Source organism: Anomalospiza imberbis, chromosome 11 (genome assembly GCF_031753505.1).
Source record: "Anomalospiza imberbis isolate Cuckoo-Finch-1a 21T00152 chromosome 11, ASM3175350v1, whole genome shotgun sequence".
Classification (NCBI taxonomy): domain Eukaryota; kingdom Metazoa; phylum Chordata; class Aves; order Passeriformes; family Viduidae; genus Anomalospiza; species Anomalospiza imberbis.
The window spans coordinates 17,406,185-17,420,468 of NC_089691.1; the positions used below are offsets into that span (position 1 = coordinate 17,406,185).

At 45.3% G+C, this 14,284-nt stretch overlaps 1 long non-coding RNA gene across 1 annotated transcript; it reads left to right on the forward strand.

Moving 5' to 3' along the window:
• The first annotated feature begins 5,410 nt into the window (after positions 1 to 5,410).
• LOC137480832 (uncharacterized) lies at positions 5,411 to 12,500 on the forward strand. Its single transcript, XR_011003123.1, has 2 exons — positions 5,411 to 5,778; positions 11,261 to 12,500. It is a non-coding gene; the product is annotated as an uncharacterized lncRNA (long non-coding RNA).
• Positions 12,501 to 14,284: the final 1,784 nt, after the last annotated feature.

The following is a 14,284-nucleotide window of genomic DNA, read 5'->3' on the forward strand; positions in this document are numbered from 1 at the left end:
GAAGTTCTGTTCCTGAGCAGAAGTTAACAGAGGTTATTTGATTGCTTTGACAGTCTTAAGCATTGTTTTTGCAGGTTTCTTCCCACCACTGGGCTGTCATTCTTCATGAAAGCAACTTGAATTTAATTGCAAGGCTACATTGGACTCCTGCAGAAGCACTTTGTAGTTTCATTTTCACATTAGGATAAAAATGAAAAAAAAAAATCAATGCATAATGATTTTTGCAATCTGCCATCCTCTTGCTGAAACTCATTCAGAACAAACTAAGGAACAGTAAAAACCCACTTTTCCTGTGAAGACCCAACTCTGCTCATTACACATGGAAGATTTCTGCAGCCTTCCCCCCTCCTTCCTGCCAGTCTTGACAGACACATTTAAAATCCTGCACTTTACTGACAGCAGCTCAAAAAGCAGTGTGACAGAGCTCGTGCTGCACCTTCACTGTTATCTTCCCTCATGAACACAGGCCTGCAAACCCTCCTGTGCATTCAGAGGGTGTTTCCACAACAGTTGCAGTGTTAGTCAGCAGGATCAGGATCAACTCCCTTGTGGGTGCAAACACAGCATCTAAACGTGCCCATTGCCACCAGGTTTGCTCTAGCACGAGTTACCTCTCCTGCTAATTGCAGCTCTGTAGCTACCAGATCCAAAGCAGCAGGAATCTCATGGGATTTTTGATGATTTGGGGTTAATTTTATTAGGGTTGTTGGGAATCTCATACTGCTGGCTTTCAAATTTTGCTGCACTGAAATTTTCTGACACCTGCACTGAATTTTTCTGTCTTCTGTATCCAAGCAAGGGGTTTTGGTGCATCTTATGGCACTTTCAGGACACTCTGCCTGGTGGTATTGCTGGTGGAGCTCCATGATGAGCACACACAGCTCTCATCTCACACCACAAGAACATAAAAATGTCACCATGGGGCAGACAGGGGTGGCCAGGGACAGCCAGGGACATGTGGCCAAGGCAGCAGCGTTCACTCACGCAGCCTGAATGAGATAAATAGGCTGTGATTCACATTTCCATGGGTTTGTGCACATTCACACAGCTGTACTGAAAGGAGAAGAAAGAGTTATTTATGATGTGTTCTGAAATATAAATTATATCAAAGTCAAAGCTCAGGGTAATTGCTGCTGAAGTAGATCCAAAGGTTGGCATTATGATTAAATAGTGCTGCTGCCTTTAAGGGGAAATCTAGTTACAGACAAACAACATGGAGGTCAGCAACAAAATATAATTCAATTCCTACCTATGAATTAATGAATGTGCTTTAGATTAATTTAAATCCACAAAGAGACTTTGTGTTGCAGAAATATTCATTAGGAAGTTTACCAGATTATTCCTCTGGCAGGGGTTCAGCTTTCTGCACTCCTCCAGGTGAACCCACTTCACACACAGCACAAGGAATGTGCCAGTTTTCCTTACCAAATCCATCTGCTTTGGTTTTTGGTGCCCTCCCTGTGTTGCAGCTGGCCTGTACAACACCTGCCACTGCTGACCAGGCTCTGAACAGGACACTTGCAGGGAACACCAGCAGGATGACAGGCTCAGGGTTGTTTGAGCTCAGTGTGATTTGGTAGCAATGAGGTAACAGTGAAATGGAATCCCAAAACCCTGCTGGGGACACCATCCAGGGACCAGGTGATAGCTTTCCAGCTTTGCTCTGGGATCGTGGCCTCTCTGCAGGAGAACACAGGTGTCAGTGGGGCTGAAGTGTGTCCTTGAATGTTTTCTGGTTTAATGAGGCTCCTCCCAACCAGTGCTTATGAGGGCATGTGCTGGAAGTCTTTTATTTTTGAGGATATTTGGAGACTTTTCTATGTTATAATAGTCTCTGGCCACCTTCCTAAACATGCAAGGAAAAGAGCTGATATAGCCAAGGACTGTCCAGGGGAGGAAATTAAATGAAATGTTTTCAGTGGTCACAAGAGGGGATGAAGTGGGGACAAGTCACACCAGTGGGTTCACAGGCCTGCCAAGGGCTGCTGAGCCCCACTCCTGCCTCCAGGAATGGTGCCAGGGTGGGAAGGGCTCCTCAATCCCATCTCTTCTCTGGAGGGAGCTGGGGCTGGGGGAACTGTGCTGGCAGGAGATGAAAGCAGCTCTGATACTGCCTTGGCTTTGCTGTCCCTGTCATGGTGGTGAAGGAGGCATGGGTGGCCAGGACAGAAGGCCACCTGCTTCCTTCCACCTCCTGTGACCTCCATTTGCTTCTTCCCAGTGCTGGAGGGATTTATGATGTGCCTTTATAGGGTGGAAGGCTACACTTGATACAAGATGGACAGACCCCTCTATCCTCACTCACAGCTTCTGTGGCTTTGGGCTGCAAATCAAACCACGGAGAGCACAGAGGGCACAGGGGAAGAGCAGACAGCACCTCCCTAGAGTGAAATATTTGGATATTGTCCCCTGAAACAGACTGCTCTGAGCTGCTGCAGAGGTGCTGCCAACAGAGACAAGCTGTGCTCAGCCCCGTGCCCGTCCTGTGCAGGAACCTCCAGCAGAGGTGACTGCTGGCCACAGTAGCCACCACCCACTCCTTGTGAGTGACACTGAGAGCTTGTGACAGTGCTCACTGTCCCCAAAGCACTGCAGGCAAAGCTGTTCCAACTCCATCCACCTACTCAGACCAAACACTTGGCCACATGTCCTGAGCTGGGTGCATTGCCTCTTCTCTGCACTGCTGCTGCTTTTTCTGTGGGTTTACTTTTTATTTTAATTTTGTTTGTTTGGTGTTTCTTTAAGCAGAACACATTGTTCTCCCATGGCTTGATATGGTTTGCTGCAGAGAGCTGCCCTAGCCTTGGGTAGCCTCACTCTTTCCCAGTCTTCTACTCCAGGGGGTTTTGCTTTCCTGCAACACCAAGATCTTGTGCCACAGAGGCCAGCAAGTAATAACTCATAAGCCATTTTTGGCTCCTTTCAGCTCACAGTTAGGAGCTTGGGTGGAAAACATTTACTGTGGACAAGCAGTAGCCATCAAACTTGGGCTTCGCCTTCCAAGCACTGTGGTAATATCTCACCCATAAGTTTCACTCAATATTTATGGTAGAAAATCAGCTGCAGCAATTTAGGAACCTCAGCATGTGGTTTCCTTTACCCTTGTGCATACTTAGACCTCAGGGAGCAGGTGGAGACTCTTCCACTCTCATGAAAGGTGATTTCCAGTGACCAAACATTTGGTCCTGGGGTTTCTGGAAGGCTCTCTCTTGGTTGAATATGGGAATTTTTTTTTTCCAGGCACCATTCATGCCATCCCTGGGGTCCCTGTGGAGATGCCACAGAATGAAAATCCCTGCCCTGGGGTAAAGAAGCAGGTGGACTAGGGCAAGAATCTCCTTGTATGGCAGCTCTGATTCAGAGAACAAGATTCATCTCTGGCATGAAATGGTATAGCTCAAATGAAGTCAGATAATATCTGCTTGAAATGAGATGCTCTAATTTCCAAGCAGCAGGAAAAGCAGCTCAAGTTGCTCAGCTGAATCTTTCCTTTTGAGCACTAAGCAAGCAGCAGAAAGAGGGTGGTGAAGGCAAATCTGCTTGTGCTGCTCCTGGGGATCACAGCCCTGATCCCACCCTCTGAGATTTAATTCATTTTAATTCAATCATGAGTCCCAACTTCCCTCTTTGTGGGTGCTGTAAATTGTCTGTAAGCTTTACCAGGAGATTTCCTCTCCAGACCTAAATGCCATGGTAACATTTGAGCTGTGCACCTGTTCCCAGCAGAAACATTTCAGGGCACTTCCGAAACACTAATTTAATATCCTGGCAGTCCCCAGGCCAAGTGTGTGTGCCTGTTATCAGCATGTATCTACCATCTATTACCTAAATATGTTAAAGGGGCAACATGATATTTGTAACCCTGTCCTCTAAAGGGCCTCATGATGGAAGGAAGGACCTGTGATGACAAGGACAAGTGCTGCAGATGCTTGATTCAAACTGAAGTTTATTAAAAAGATACCATAATTCTGAAGGACTTTTTTTACTAAGAAATAGAAGAAATCTTTAATTAAATCTCAAACTGCAGTGAGAGGAAACACCAAGAGTGTGAACATTTGAAATAAGCAGCACACCATCATAGGTTCAGGAAATAGATGTTTTGGGCTCATGGAGAGTTCTCAAAATCTATAAAATTAATTGAATAGGAACAAAAGTAGTGACTCCCAAGGAACAGATGGAGCAGAGAAAGCTTGGTTACTTGGCTGTTGCTGTAAAATTCCGGCTCAGTTTCTCTTCCCACTGCCACCCCTCTCTGGAGGGCAATCCCCTGGTGTCACCACGTCTCCCCCGGCACAAGGCCACTGTTACCTTCACCTGTCTCCTTGGACATTTGGGCTCCTGCAGCTCAATCAGCTGGGAGGTAGAGAGGGAAGCAGAGACACTGTCCCATGGAAAACATCATTTGAGATGTCTCACCTGCAACCAAAGCATTCCCAAAATGCTGAGTGCTTTCTCTCCATGGGCACTTGGCACCGGGAGACCTGGGATGAGCTGCTCACCTCCACTGCTGGCAGCCCCAGCCAAACGCTCCTGTTCACGGAATGCAGAAGTCTCAGCGGCAGGTTTGCAGTGGGCTCTGTGTGTGGGTGTTCACTGACCTCTCCTGGCCAGACCCAGGCAACTCCCAACCTCAACACCTTCCCTGGAAAATATTCCTGCTGGGAAGCAGCGACCGGGCACAACTTCCAGTTAAAAGGCAACAAAAGAGGCAGAACCAACCCTCTGGGGACACCTTCTGAGGCGTCTTTAACAAACTAAAAGCATCTGTGATTGTGAGTTACTATTGCAGAAATAAATCACAGTAAAGGGAAAAAGGAGACCTGGAAGCATCCAAAAATCCATCTCAGTCCTACAGTCCTCACTGGGGAGAAATTAGGGGTAAAACTCAGGGCTGCAAAGTGATGCCTGTGAGGAAACTGGGCAACATGGGAAATACTAAATAAGTATTAGGAAGAAAGGAGAAAATCCAGGAGGTTATCACATGTATTTGAAAGGGCATCATTCCCTGAAGGAGCCTGGTAAATCTCTTAGCTGCACCATGCAGGGCCATCTGTAGAAGCCTGTATGAAAAATGCTTGTGGTTATGGTGCACTTGTAGTAAGAATTCAAATAAGCAGCAGCAGTAATTTTCCTGACAAGATAAGCCAAACAGCTCCCTATTCTTATGGCTGTCTACAAATCCCTCTTATTTATGTAACCATCTCAAAATACCTCATTCAACTGATATTTCTCAGCTGCATATTTCAACACCTGCACCTCACTGCAGAGTTGAGCTGTAAGCTGGGAACTCACATTTGCTTTCAGGAAGGGGCAGCACTCACCCCTCTGCAGCTCCCTGGCAAAGCAGTGCTCTGGGTCCAGACAGATCCACATCTCCCTTCTCAGCTTCTTTCTTTTTTTTTTTTTTTTTTTTTTTTTTTTTTAATGTTTTTCCTGCTGGAAGACAAGGAGGATTAGCTAAACCTATAGCTTAAATATTATAATTAATTGGCACTTTTTGATTTTTTTATATGCCTTCTGCTGCTATGCTAAAAGTGGGCTTTCTTTGTGTGAGAAAGCCTTTGTTTGCCTGAAGCAGGCTTTTCCCACCCCTGCATAAATAGCACTTTGAAAAATTGCATCACAAAACCCGCAGCATTGGGATTTTAGAAAAAGAGCCTGAATGGCTGGAAACTTCACATGGCTCTGCAGCTGGGAGAGCGTGGCTTTCATCTGACAGGCTGGTTAAGGATGGTTTGACCTCTCTCTTCCTTTACATGCTGGGAGTTAACTTCTCCTGTAAGTGTCCAGCATAAATTATTTTAATGCAAATTTTCTTGTCAGAACTACAAACAGACATTTGATCAAAGGTCAGCTCTCCTTTGTGTTCCTGTTTGATATAGAAATTTCTATTTCATCTTTGACTGTCATGGTCAGTTAAGGGAACTGTTGCCTGATGGGAAATTACTGATGCATTTCATGTCCTCTCTCCCCCCCCTTTTCATATCTTATGGGTGTTTTAATTTGAATATGTTTTCATTTTTTAATGGAATAGTTAAATTAGCTTTGAAAAATGTCGTGGTATGACACTGAAAATTGTCTGCTTTTTAAAATGAAGCTCAATTTACTGCTGTTTGATACCCTGGGAGCTGATCAAATAATTACTATTCCCTTACTGCTGGTTATTTCATGCTTAACTTGTGGATCTTTTTTTCTTTCCTTTTTTTTTTTTTCCTTTTTTTTTTTTTTTTTTGGTGTGTATTTTTTGGGGTTCTTTGGCTCTGCTGTATCCAAGAGCAGCTGGGGAGCCTGGAACTCACCCAGACATGGGGGAGCACAGTGGAGGGCTGTTTGGGCTCACTCTTAGATTGGGGTGACCTTGAAAGTTGGAAAAGTCTCTCTTCTAACCTGTGCCTTTAAAGAAAGACTCAGTAGTCTTCAGTCGTCCGGTCTCAAGGCAGTTTATTGTGTGTTATGTAAAAGATTTCTCCCTCAGCTGCTGTGGTCCGTTCAGCAGTCAGACAAAGGCACACACTGACTCCCAGGGGGCTGGTGCCCTCTTTTATATCATCCATTACCTGTTAAATGTTTATGGTTTTTCCCCAATGCCCATCACCTATATTGAATGATGACTTTCTACTCTAAACCAATCTGTGAGTGCCAACATCACCAAGAACATGGAGGTTAGGAAGGAGAAAGAAGGAGGACAGGGCACACCCAAGTCTCTCCATCTTAGAACTTCTGACCCCCATGTACAAAACTCAGACCCCTCTGTACAAGGCCTAAAACCCCCCTGTACAGCACTCAAAAATCCTTCCTTTCACTTTGTGACTACTTCTACTATAATATCTAAACTTTTGTGATTTCTTGTTCTTCCTGCAAGGTTGGTGAATTGTTCCATGGATCAGGTTCAAAGCCACAGGGGTCTGTGGCTGCATTCCAGGGTCTCAAATGCTTCTGACCTGGGCCCGGAACATCCAAGAGTGTCCAAGGGACATTCTGGGTTCCGACAGAGGGCTGAGTGCCATCTGCCCCATCCTGCCCCAGCTCTGGCATCTTGGGCTCTGAGTGGGAGATGCTGCAGGGAACTGGCCACACCAAGACTGGGGAGGATGCAGAAACTAGCTAGGGAATAATCCCAAAAATCACATTTCTATTCCTACAGACTCTTCCAAGAGATATTTTCTTCTTTTCTTGAAGCAGTTCCATGGTTTAACCAGGCTATCCAGGCTGTTTGCCTTTCCAATCTTGCACAAGGCCTCTTGACTAACAGCCCCTCTTTCCCCGTTAGCTTTGCACCCGAGTCCCATGAGGAGATTCAGCATCAGGGCACCTTTGGAAGGCAGGGGAATTTCATTTTAGAGCTGTGGCTCTCGTGCTAAGTCTCCAGGGATGTAAAAGGCTGACTCCCATGAGGCTTTGAGGTGCTGCACCTACATGATCTACTTAAACAGCACAGGAGATTTCTGCCAAAGCAGGGAATTGGACACAGCTCCTCCTGTGGCCCACACCTCAATCCCCATGTATCACCCTCCTGCAGCTTCTTTGGAGCTCTTCAAGTCCACATCGAAATCCTCGTAGGATTTACAACCTTGTAGGATTTACAGCAGCAAACCACTGCTGCTGTGTCCCTTTATTTTTCTCCATGCAAGTGCAGAGACGTGTCTGTGGCTATGGGGCTGGCAAACCCTGGTGACACTGGAGGACCAAAACCCAGGTCATGATTAATGTCCAGCTGTCCAAATCTAGAGCCATTCTGGGGGGCCTTACCTGTTGATGAGTTCTGAAACCCATCTCCCTTGGGGTTCTTCCTGATGTGCACCATGACTGTTACTTAAGAGAAACAATGGAGCCATAAGCCCATCAAACGAGGTGAGTGGCATAATTAGATAGCACCCTCTGGGAAATGTGAGACACATTTTAGCCTTAAGAGAATGTTGCCTTCTTATGTAAAACTACTTAAGACCAAGGCTTGAAGACCTTGGACTCATGACAGAAACACTGCCTCGTCCTCCCCACAAGGCTCAGGTTTGAGCTCCCAAAGGCCTGAAGTTCTTGCTCTGCTCTGTAGCTTTGCAAACCTTCCCCTTTCATGAGCATTTCCTGGTGGCTTTTACGGAGCAGGATGTCCAGAGCTGCTAATCCATAACTCACTCTGCCAGGTTGTGTCTCCTGCCAGCAAAAAAGTCTTGTAACCAATTTCCCTTCTTTCTTGTGTCTCCTGCTGTAACCTTCAAGCACACAAACTGGTTCCTTTGAGATGGAGAGGGATATGAGGCAGCTTGGATGTGCAGAGCCCTCCCCTGCCAGGGAAGTCCTTGTCCTTCCTGTGTCCGGGATCAAGTCACTTCTCATTTATCCAGCAGCAACGTCTGCCTGCGATGTCCCAGCTCTCCTCATGGGTGACAGTGACACCAGATGGCAGCAGTGGCCTTCGGATCCAGCTCTGGGTGAAGATGCTGGCAAATGTTTCTCTGCATCCCAGCTTTTTGGAGGACAGCTTCCCTCTGTACTTTCCTTCGGCTCAATCAGTTCCTGCACGGGCCCTCAAAATGAAATTGCACCGAGTATTTACCTGCTGTAGTTATTCAGTGTGTCAAAATGACACAGAGGCCAACTTAGAAGTCAGGAAAGAGAATTCCTATCTTCAGGTGTGCTTTAACTAATCACTTGTGGCTTTGATGCTGCACTGACTAGTGAAAACAAAGACCACAATTTTTGAAGGTCATGGGAATTTTGGGGTGCCTGGTTAAAGCAATTGCTAACTGACCATCTGAGGAGCTCCCAGTGTGGGTAAGTGAGGAGTTGTGGCATCCTGCATCTTTGGCCCTTGGTCTCATGAGGATTTGGAAGGTGCTGGGTGGCTCTGGCTTCATCATTTTAGAGCCTCCTGTCCTCTGTGCCCTGGCACCAGTCCTGCACTGCCACTCCTGCCTGCCAGGCTCTCAGAGGGTCCAGCACTGAAACTGTGGCAAGGACCAAAATCTGGGCCAGGACACATAGGCTGTGTCTTTTTAAGATGCTCTCACCCAATAAACCTCCTTTGCAGGAGTGGAATATGAGGTCCTGAATGCATTTTGTTTATGATGATGCCCAAATATTTATTGAATTTCTTTTAATTGATCTGGAGGCTATCAATTTACCTGTTAGCCACTCCAGAGATTATTACTGTACTAACTGCAAACAGGAAAAGACAATACCCAGCTTGCATGACTGACTGTTCTGTGTGTTGGGGCAGAGAGTTCCAGCAAAGAGAAAGAACAGAGCCAAATCCCACTGACTGAGGGATCACTTTTAGTGATGGACAAAAATGAAGAAAGACCAGTAAGGGCCATGCTCGTTCCTCAGATTTCGGAATGGGACCAAAATCAACTAAAGTGGTGCTAAGTAATTCACACTGGGCACACTTTAAAACAGTTTTAAGCACCTCGGCAGTGAGAATCATTTGGTTCAACAGAGAAGCTGGACTTTTTTAGGTTAAAGAAGAGGAATACTGATATAGCCCAGCAATTCTGCTGGGTTTTTCCTCCTAAATACTAATTACTGCATTTTAACTTCTCTGCTACTCTCACGACCTGGTTTGCAAACAGAAACAAACCACTACAGCTTAATTTATGCAGGGCAGTGAACCTCTAAGTAGCAGGATAGGAGACCTGGGCTCAGTATTCTCTTTACCTGTGCCCAGGAGCTTGGGAAAATTCAAATTTTAAGGAAAAACCTCTGGAGTCAGGAAAACCTCAGAAAATCTACTAATCCTGGATTGCAGGCTTAGTTTCTTTTATCTGTCTTCAATACCCCTGAGCAAACCACTGGGCTGGTCTCCAGGTGTGCCCATGGGATGAGCCTGGAGGGGCCAGGAGAGACTGGGATGGATTCCTCTCAAGGGGCTGTATCAGAGTATGGAACATGAAGTCCCTTCAGACAGGACTGGCAGTGTCTCCTACACACTGCTATCTTGAAAACCTGATTTAACTCACTAGATACCTCTTATTGCCTAGAGCAGAGATCCCTTCCAGCACCAGGCAGAGTGGACAGGACCCTACTCTGGAGTTAGCAGCTCTTAAACCACCTCTGTAAGCTGAGAACAGCTGGCGGCACATGAACAAGACTGTGGGTGTTCACAGCTCAAAGAGGAGCTTGCACTGGCTTTAGATACAAGAGTGTTGTGGCTTTGCAACTTGGGATGCTGAGAAGGTGCTGCAGCATATTGCCTTGTAATAACATGAAGCAAAAGCTCAGCAGAAAGTCTGTGAACCAGATAAGATTGATTAAACAATTTCTAAGCACCGGGGTTGCACATAAAAATTTTATTAAAACCTCAAGTGCTAAATTTATTTCCTAGGTCTGTCACCGCTATTTTTTTTTTTTTCAGTAGTGATAATTACTACATTAGAAATTAAATGAACCTCATATACTACATCTTTCAGACCTCCTAGGAGAGTTGTGAAAGTGATTTAGGGAAGTGAATTTGCTATTGTGCCTAATCAAGTTACAGTAATTGTCACCTATAATTTTAACTTGACTGTTATGTGTTTAACAGGAAGCTTTTACCTTTGGATTTTTTGTAACAGAGCTTCTCTGGGAGTGCTTTTCTACTTCCCATCCTCTTCCAAAACCCACTGTCAGAAGACAAATCATTGCATACAGCTGTGCAGTCAACAGCATTGCTGTTTGCAACCACACTGTCTTCCTCATCAACCTGATGTGTGGCAGCATCAGATGATGTTCCTTGTGACACCAGCACCAAGTTGTCTCCCTTGAGAGTCTAATCACAGCTGTGTAGTTATGAGTGACAGTAAAGGGTCTTTCTGGGCTGAGGGGCTCCTTAACAGGACTGCAAGTTTGGTTCTGACTGGCCTGGTGTTTGGTCAGAGATACATTCACAGACTTGACCCTGCTTTGTGCTTTGGAGATGCTGGGTCATGTGCAGCCCTCTTTAGAATAGCTCATTAGTAAGTCCCTTATTCTGATTCCCCCAACCAGACGTCAGCTTATTTCCTTAATGAGCTCTGTGGGGCAGCAGGCCAAAGGGTTTGCAGATCTGCAGGTGAGTCACAAAGTAAGATACAATGGAGACAAAAGTGTTCCAGCAGCTTCTCAGCTGCTGGGTTGAGAGCTGGGCCAAGAGTAGGCTTGTGGAGGCTGTTAATGCCTCCTCCCAAACATGTGCAGCAAATGTATTGCACAGGTTCCCTCCTGTGCTTTGAGGTCTGGGCTGTCGCTCTGGTCATTCATCTCTAAAACCAGATTGCCTGCTCCTCCTCCCCTTTTCTTGCTAAAGAGATGTACCTGTGTACAGAAATAAAGATGTGACTGCAGTCTGCAACTGCACAAGGTTTCTTGTGGGCTCAGGGAAGATGGTAATGATCATGAACATGGAAACTCTAAATCTGAGTCACGATAGCCGATGGAAGAATGGGACTGCTTCTGACCATACTCATTCAACACAGTGGAACACTTGCCCTCCTGAAGTTCCATAATATATTAAACTTGTTCCAGTTTGGCTGGGATCAGGCTCTTCATTTTTAGAGAGTCTTTTATGGAGCATTAAAGATCCAGAAAGGCTGTATTATGTTGATGCAATTAAAGCAGGTTACTATAAACTATTTTATCACTGTAACACTCGTAGAAATTATTGTGCTTGTGTGGCTTTGTGCTGGCACTCTGGAGCAATGTGTATGGAATAGCAGTAACTTGTCCCTGAATAATTCATGTTGTTTGTCAGCCACTTCTTAAGCCTTTCTGCTTAACCACAGAAGATTACCATTTTTGTTGCCTTTTTTTTTTAATCAAAGGTTTGGGGTGGGGGGAAGGGAGAGTGTCAGTTTTCTTTTTAACTTACTTGAAATACTTCCCCAGGCTTTCAGTAGGTACCATAATAATTCAAACTGGGATATTTTGGTCTTAGAAGTATTTTAGCTGGCTCTTAGGCCTGCTACATTATACAGCTTTCTGGTAAATCATGAATAAGCTGAAAGGCTAGACAGCTTTTTTCCTAATTTCTCAAGGGTCCTTTTACTACCTAATTTGTTTTCATCCTATGTTATTTACTGACTAACTCTAATCAACATTTCTGGTATTGTTCCAGTCCACAAGTGTGGGAAGGTTTGGCAGGTAATGTGTGGCAGTGCAGGGAGGCTGAAAGATCCTGGCCTTGAAATGAATATTGCTGGTTGGAAATTGGACTGCATTCATTACATGCTGCCGTTCTCCTGAGCTTTTTCTTCAATTAAGGATGCTCCACTGCTGTAAAACAGCAAAGCTCTGTTAGGTTCTGAAGTGATGCTGAGCTGCACAGTTGCAGTTCAGAAATACTCAGCCTCAAAATCAACAGAATGGAGGTAAAAGTCAAGGGTCTGGCTCAGAGCAAAGTGAGGGGGAAATGCCAGCCTGGGCAAATACAGTGTTGGGATGTGTTTTCTTTGCTTCCACCTTAGGGTCATGCAAAATAGTCTTTGGTTTTTTGGTTTTGGCTTTTTTGTTTGTTTGTGTAAATTAAAAGTGAAAATTTGAATTAGTGATGCCATTAAGCATCCATCCTGTATTCCTCATGGAAAGAGCCCAGCAGAGGTAACCCAGGGGGTTTGCCATACACTGGCTGCTGGGATGATGACAGCAGGCAGCCCACTGTCCTGGCCTCTTGTCTGAGAGCTGCTCGTGACCCAGAAGTCACTAAACTGGTGACGCATCCCCTTTGTCTGTGGATCTGCACCAGCCCTTTGTGTCTGAGCAAACTAAAATCACTGGCATGCAGCAGCAGCCAAGTCCTGCTGGCAGGAGTGTGTCACTGAAAGGGAGAGCGTTTGGGCTGTGGTGCTGACAGATTTCACAGAGAAATGCTGATATGTGCAGCTCTGGGCAGATTTGGAGTGAGATCACTGCTACGGGACACAGATTCCCTGTCTCTGCAAGGCATCTCTGCTCTCTGCTGCTCTGTGTGTTCCCTTTATTTTCTGTGCTCTTTCTTTCACTCTGAATTTTCATCTGACACACCAGGTAAGGCCTGGCAGGGGAGAGGTGGCAGAAATCAGGACATGGCCCCAGCTGTTGAGTGTGGAGTGCTGTGGTGTGACATTCACACCTTCCTCTGGCACTCAGAGTTGGCTCATCTCCTTTTTGCCATTGCTAATTCTTTTGTTTCCCTCTCTATGCTGTAACATTTAAGAAAGAACACCGGGATGCTCTTGAAACACCAAATGGCTTTCGGAAGAGACTCCTGTTTTAAACCCCAAACTTTGCAATTCGAACTTTCCAGTCAAGCTAATTTTCCAGAATGCTGGCAGTGAGTTTCTCCTCCTTCCATCACCGATAGAGCTACTTCTCGTGGAGCTGCATCCTGCTCTGCCATGTGTGGCTGCCAGGAGCAGTCCCCAGCTCCCACCCGAGCCGCAGCAGCTCTGCCTTTCACACGCTGCTGCGCTGGCTCGCCAGGGACTTTCTCTGTTCCTGTTCCACTATTAGGTTTCAAACCTCCCTGCTGAGGAGCTGTCCTCAAGTCACGTCAGGTAAGCTTAGCTATGCATTGAATTCAGGGAGTGGAACTAATCCCACATTTCAGCTCCAGAGGAGAACAATGAGGCAGGAGCTGAGCCTGGCCCCTGGCTCAAAGGTAAAGGGTTTAATATATTAGTTGAAAGAGATGCTTTACACTTAAGAATGTGTGTTGTATCTAATTCCAGGTCTGTCTCTGTTTAGCTGAATGACAGGCATATATATTTCATGGAAAGTAGATACAATACATAATGTATTACATATATGCCCAAATTATGTATATTATGTTTAACGTATGTATGCTTTGCTCCATTACTCCCGACATAAAAGCTGCAATGCCAAGATCAATAGTCTGCATATAAATTCAGCAGGACATAGAGGACTACTACCATTAGCAGATAGGAGCCCCCCTCAAGAAATACATGCTTTTGCTTTCCCAGCTGTTGATATTTCAGTCACTGAAAGAACTAAGTTCTGTCCCAAGTTTCATTTCCACTACTCTGTGGAGAAATATCTGGCTTATAGTGAATTTTCTCCCAGCATTTCCTGTGCCTCCAAGGGAAAGTGGACAGAAGTGAGTTTAAATTTTTTAATGATAAAAAGATGAATCTTTATTCAGATATGAATTTATAAAATCCTTATTTATAAAGATTTGAATATTTTAGCTGAGTGGCTATGCTGGCTGCTAAAAATGGTACTTTATTGTCTTACCAGGTCCCCAAAGTGCAATTTCCATCTTTGGCAAATAGAGGAAAAATTTAATTTCCCCTGATTTGAAATGTAAAAAGAGTGGTGAATAAGAGGGACTGCCCTG